Here is a 7,415-nt window from a genome sequence, read left to right on the forward strand (position 1 = left end):
TTCCCCTTTTATTAAAATATGTGACTTTTCTTTTATTTATTTTTTTTGTGTTTGGCAAAGTAACAGATGGACAAATGGTGAGATGAAGGAGATGAAAGCCGCTGCACCTGGCACACAAACAGAGGCTTGGCAACAACGGATAGAAGAAGACGGATGGAGTTCAAGCAATGGGCTGTTTAGTTTATCTACCGCTGTGTTTACATATTTTTGGTCTTGAAGTGTATAAGTACTATTTCTTTTAATAAAAACACAACATAGAAAATTAGAGAAGTGCAATATCACAAAACCAGATCACAAGCATGCCAAGAAAGACACTCCACCCATTACTGATCTGGTGGTCCATCCATCCATTATCTATTCCGCTTACAATGTATAATGATAGTAATACACTGTAATGTGCATTAGTGTAGGGTTCATTACAATCTATGGATGTGCACTCGGTGGTTGCACATCCATAGATTGAAAAGGTTTCTATTATTTTGTCTTCCTGTTTTGTCAACTTGAACCAATCAAATCCTGAGGATTTTAACAGGTGTCTTTCAAAAGTCTTCTCAAACAACCATTCACTCTCATATTCAAATCTTTGGTCAGTCTTCAATAAACCTAACCCCCGTGGACAGTGCCCGGAGTACCCATAGAATACCTATGCAGGAACCTGGAACCTTCTTCATGTGAGGCAGTAGTGCAAACAACTGCACTACGGTGCAATGCTCTACATAAAAGTCTAAAATGGTGGAGTAAATAGGTGCATTTACTCCATTACTGTACTCAAATACAGTTACATTTGTAAGTATCACTTCAACCATGCAGCTATAAGGCATTTGATAAACTGCTGGATACCTTAATTTAAAATAATACAGAAGTCATTATATTTGGTGTTAATAATCTGAAACCAGCAAGTAAAACACACACAAATGTAGTGGAATATGATGTACAATATTTCCCTCTGAGATGTGTAGGAGTAGAAGTATAAATCAAGTACAAGTACCCCAAAAATTGTACTTAAGCCCAGTACTTGAGAAGATGTATGGTTACTGTCCACAACTGTGCATCCTTTTATAATGAAATAGACAGCAGCTGCAGACTCATCATCATTGAAGTGAGTCCTTGTGATTGCTGTTGTGGTTGTGTTTGCAGAAGAAGTTTCCAGTGAAAGCAAAGAGGATTATTAATGCATTTATGGCCATTGACCAGTTAAGTGGAGCCACTTTAGCCGTGTCAGTAATAGACGAGGAAATCTTTGGATTCAATGTACAAAAATCATGATTTTTGTTCATATGTGAGAGAAGCACAGGGTTCATATCTACTGTATCCCATCATACGTGTGAGGTTTAGTGTGGATCTCAATATGTTCAAAGATGTATATTGATATACTCACTCACTCACTCACACACACACACACACACACACACACACACACACACACACACACACACACACACACACACACACACACACACACACACACACACACACACACACACACAAAGAGAAACAGTAGAGAGAGGGATGCTAATGGTCTCTTAGATAAACTGATCTTGCAAATTGCATTTATTTCATTCCCTCTGTCTCCCTCAACCACATCACTCCTCCAATCTCTGTTACCCCTTTCTGTCTTTTGGTCAAACTAATCACATTCCCTCACCTTTTTGCTCCACGTGATGCTTTTCGTCCCTCCATTTCTCTGTTAAATCACCGCACTCTCTCTTCCCTCTCTACTCAAAAGAGGCTTTATTGGCATGTCCATAACAACAAACAGTATTGCTATAGCATGTTGTAGAAGTTATACAATTAGTGGAAAAAACAACAGACTATATAACACAAAGGTACATACAGCATTGTCTTGAAAAATCTATTATCTCCAAATGTACAGATTTTTCAAATGAACTGAAAGATTAAAATTCATACTGTACATATTAAAATAAAATAAACGATTAAATATGTACTGAATTATCTGAAAAATGGGTTCACTCGTGTCATTTACTCAAAGCTGAACAGAGATGAATGAAAATCTAAAGGAGTCAGATTCGAAAGCTCAGTTCAGCTACATGTTTGTTCCTCTCGTTTTCCCTCAGGCTGTTTCCTGCTCTGACATATTTTGCTTCTTCTCTTTCCATGACTTTTCCTCCTCTTCCGCCCTCTTCTTTGCAATCCTTACTTCCCTTTTTTTTTCCTTTTCTCACTCCTCCCCTCTTCACCCTCCGTATTATCTCTTGTTGGCACCCTCCCTCTGTACCTGCATCCATCCTTCTCTCCTTACGCTGGATTAGGACGGTTTACAGCCTAGTCGATGCTAATCAGGTTTATCCAGACAGAGGGCGATCATTGGGCTATCAGTAATTACACACGCTGATATTAGCTTACTCAGATAGCTACTGTACGTGCCTTGGCACATTTTCAATCCACATCATCTCTTTGGATCAAACATATGTTTATCTCAACCGTGTGATGGCATACATGACGGCTTAACATGCCAGCCTGTATTTGATTGTTTTGCAAGACAAAGATCCATCTGTTGTGGAAAAAAACATGTTCATAATTCAGATGTGTGGGGTAATTGTTGCAAATGTGTTGAGAGAAAGTTACATTTTTTGCTCAATTTACATGACAGGTAATTATTTAAGACACTACACACTTTAGCACCTCAAGATTTTTATCTCAGATTGAACTTCTTTAAAAATTAGTATTTTTGTTGAGTGGACACAAAAAAAACACACTTTTATTGATTTTATTTATTCAGAATTTATTGCGTTATAGTGTTATTGTTGTTATGTATGTACAGCATGTGTATATTGTATTTATCTGTGCTCTGCTGCAAGCTGAATTCCCCCCAGCAGGACAATGAAGTAAACATTACATTTGAAGAGGAAGTGAGGAGGCAGGTGGGGAGATTCACGCATCACTTTCATCTATGCCCATAATAAATGTTACCATGGCAAACTACAGTACCGTGGTATGTACTATGTACCTCAGATAGTACCGGTTCCTCAGATAGAACATACAACAGTACCACAGATATAACCACGGCACATAGCCTACCATGGTATATCTCAGACATTACATTGGTACATACCACAGTACCTCAGATACAAGAATATTTCTTGGCCAGACAGTAAATCCCTGGAGTCTAGGTTAGCCTAACCCTAGGTTAAATTAGCCTTCAGTTTGACCAGGATTACCTAGGGGTCAAGGTTAATCATGCAACCTATCCTGTATCTTAGGTTGTCCACACATACTGCTCTACCATTGTACATAACATGGTATATCAGATATAACAACAGTACTTCAGATATAACCAGGACACATACTGCAGTACCATTGCACATATACCATGGCACCTCAGATTTGCTATTTCTGTGGTACATATGATAATCATTTAGTCTATAAATTGTCTTAACCTGGTCATAAGGTGCCATGGTACACCACAGTACATGGTACTAAAGCCAGTGCTGCTGGCTATAGCATCATATTTGACCCATGTGTCAGTTACATATGAAGCTATAGTCTGCAGCATATTTATCTTAACTCACCATAAAGACTGAGAACAGAGGAAATAGCTCCAGCATTATACTCTGTGTTTAAAGAAGTCCACCAGACTCTAAAGCTCACTAATGAACACATTCTATCTCATTTATTTAATCTGAACAAAAACCGAAGAGTAAAAATAGACGTGGTTTATGGGGTGTTATTCGCCTTACTACTTCTTGGCTCTGAACAGTTGCTAGGCAACCAGAAGAGACTCCAGGAAGTTACTGTCTGGCCAAGAAATAGTTCACCACCCCAAAAAGAGTAACGTGTCCTGTTTGCACTTTTTCAACAGATAACAAAACCAAACAGACACGAGAGAGGTATCAGTCTTTTCTTATTCTACATGTGAAGGCAGAATAGCGTGGTTCCCAAAACTATTCCTTTAAGGCTGCAACTAAGAAAGATGGTCTGAGCTGCAACCCTGGTCTACATTCAGTCAAAGTAAATTACATCAAAGTGAATCTAATTCCTTACTTTGCTCCCCCCTGGAGAAGTGTGTTGTTTTTCTGACCGAGCTCTTAGTCCAGTCTGTTCAGTGGCTCATAATTGATATGTGAAACACCACAACTGAACCCAGGAACGACACTTAACAACCACACAGTGGGCCAAAGAAAAAAATCCTGACTACAATGACTGTATTAAAGGAGAGGGAAGATAAATTGGAGAGATAAATGGACGCAGATATCAGGTTTATAACAACCCAGTCAGCAGACTGAGAGATGAGTGTTGGATTGCATCAGGAAAAAAAAGGTCATGCTGAGCATCGCAAGCAGAAACGATGAGGTCTTCTTTCAGATGAATTGTGTGTGTGTGTTCCTGTACTTATATCTTTGTGAGGACCATTTTAAGCATTGACCCTACAGAGTGAGGACATTTTTGGCTGTTTGACTGTTTGAGGGTTAAGACTTGGTTTTAGGGTTAGGGTTAGAATAAGGTTTAGGGTAAGGGTTAGACATTTAGTTGTGATGGTTTAGGTTAGGGTAAGGGGCTAGGGAATGTCAATGTCCTCACTATGATAGAAGTACAAATGTGTGTGTGTGTATGTTTGGTGTGTGGTTTGGCGCCAACAGGCAAAGAAGGTGTATGTACGTGCAGGCCTGAGAGCGTAAATACAGCTTCATTTATTAGGTGACTGAGTAAGGATGTGTGTGTGCGTCACTGTAATGGCATAAAAGAGGACAGAGAGAGAGGGAAGAGAGGGATGAGAGGGAGGGAAGAGAGGGAGGGAAGAGAGGAAGGAAGAGTGAGAGGGAAGAGAGGGAGGAAGAGTGAGAGAGGTATGTTTTTCATTACGTAATCTAATCTAAGTGGCTATTTTTCAAGAATAAAACCTCCGTTGCCCTTTGTGAGACCGCTGTCCTCATCTGTCTAAAAGCACTGAGTGAGTCATGGTGTGGGTCCACACAGACACACACACACACACACACACAAACACACACACACAGTCATAGTGAGTCAGCTCAGATCTGATGCTATAGACACTCACCTCAATAATGAATAATGTAATAGCCAAAGAAACTGCTCAGATGACATGTAAACCCAGTGGAGGGTTGACATATGGACGACCCTGACGGACGCACAAACACACGCGGTGACATCTTCACAGAGCATATGGGCAGCTGGACCGTGGGCCGGTGGACAGGTGTGTGTGAGAACTTTGACACCCTGAGGTGCAGGTCTCCTTTGTCTGAACGCTGAATATTTAACCGCACGGTGAAGGTGAAGAGTTTTTTTCATCTGGCAGTGCAGTTTGTTATTCTGGGAACTACTCTTACTCGTTCTCTGGCAGAGAGCTAATGAGAAGGTCGTTGTTAGCTTAGCTTAGCATAAAGACTAGAAAGGAACCAGAGGAAAATGGCCTCTGTGTGAATACGGCCTATTCATTTAATGTTAATTTGACTAAGACCCAGATGACCACAGAACACTGTGTTACATGTGATCCTTATATGAGCTTTTACATCAGGCGTGTGACCAAATTACAAAGTTGACAAACAAAACTTTTTCTGTGGCGCAAATATGTAAAACCCCTCAGAGCATTGCTGATGGCCAAAACATCTTTTGTCGAGCACGTGCTTGGCTTCTAGTGCCCCCTCTCTCACTACGTTAACTCCACCCCATTTATCCCCATGCACTCCACAAAGGGTCCATATTGAATCTACTCATACTTAAAGTCTATTTTCAGCAACAAAAAACATGGAGATGTCTATCTGGACTGTGGCCCCACTTATCTTTGTAAACTAGGACAAAGTTGATCAGCAGAACGAATGAGTTTCCCCTCCAGTTATTTCGCTGTCGAGGAGGGAACCATCACTATTCGCATGTTTCCAGAAAATCGGGCTGGATAAACAAACCAATTAAGTACAAAAGAAATCAATAAATGTGATGTTCTGCCTCCGTTCGAGTTTGTTTAGCCTCATCCTTCTATCATGTGCTGAGAAAGGCATAAACAGCTGTAGGGCAATGCAGTGAGGTAGAGATTAATCATGTGTCCAAGGGAAAAAAACACACACACACACAATGACCCCAGTGTACTTTTTTTTTACATTTTCAACTCGACTAACAGAAAACACACACATAGAGCAAGAGATGAGACGCACACAAAACCATCACACAACCAAAACCATGCAAATACCCACATTTGTAGCATTGACACAAGACAAAGCAAATGAAATGGCTTCTTAGGGTCCATTATCCACCAGGAGGCTCCACAAAGAGTCAACTTCTGTTTCTTACTACAATCTAGAAAGTTGTTTTTGATTTAATTACAGTATTTAAGGATCTGTAATATCCATTAGTGCAACCCATATCAAAATAACATAGTTTTTTGTTGGTAGACCATCTAACCTGATGAAGTGCATAAACAGCAAGTGAATAAACAGCAAAGTTTGTGGTTTTAAAAATACCTCATCAAAACTTAGGGCTTTAGGTGGACCAGAATACATTTAGTTTCTTGATGAAGAGCTTTCCAACTTGTTTTCATTTTCGGGGGGGGGGGCACTATAGCAAAATCTGTTTTAGTTTTTATCTACTTTTCTAAATGTTCAATTTCTGTTAACAACCATACATGTTGTAGTTTTGGCAAAGGATAGTTTCACACTTTTTAAAAGTCTGTCTAAACACAATAGTCAGGTGCCCATGCCCAAATCTTTTGTCATACTGATCGTTAAAAAATAAAGTAGAATGTCACTCAGTAAAGCCCATTCCATCACCGAGGCCTAACAGTCCCCATTAAATCAAGATGCACGAAAGTTCACACACTCTTAGATATCAGCTCCCTAACTATCCCTGAATTTCTCCATCAAGATGTAAAAGAAAGTGAAAAAATATTTCCCGGATCCACCAATTTGTACGAATGGGCCAAAATTGAATGGGGTATTTCTTGGCCCCATGTCACACACTCAAGCCAAGTTTCGTGGAAATCTGTTCAGTAGCTTTGTGTAGAGCTGCTGACAATCAAACCAACCAACCAACAAACAAACCTCTTTGTTAATTAAACCTGTTGACTAACTTTCCCTTATGATGTTTTCAGTAGATTGAAGGGACACCTTAGTTGCGCAAAAATATATTGTAACATTTATCTGAAGCTAAATTAGAGTTTTAGTTGTTTTTTATCGCTCTCACATTGCGAGCCCTGTGGGAAGAGATGCTTGAAACACTCAGGAATGATTATAGCGAGCAAAACCTGTTTCTATTTACATACCGACATTTGACTATAGTTTTATGACAGTATTAACTTGATGTGATTGTGAAACCATGAACCTTCAATTTCCAGTGTGGTCGTTGTGGTTATCAAATCCTGCATGCTTGGAAACAGGCTTGGGGCTTCGCACGTCACACCACCACACTGTGAGTGTTTAATTGACTCCTATAGGATGTAAACATGGGGA

This window comes from Hippoglossus hippoglossus, chromosome 1, assembly GCF_009819705.1.
Source record: "Hippoglossus hippoglossus isolate fHipHip1 chromosome 1, fHipHip1.pri, whole genome shotgun sequence".
NCBI classification, from domain to species: domain Eukaryota; kingdom Metazoa; phylum Chordata; class Actinopteri; order Pleuronectiformes; family Pleuronectidae; genus Hippoglossus; species Hippoglossus hippoglossus.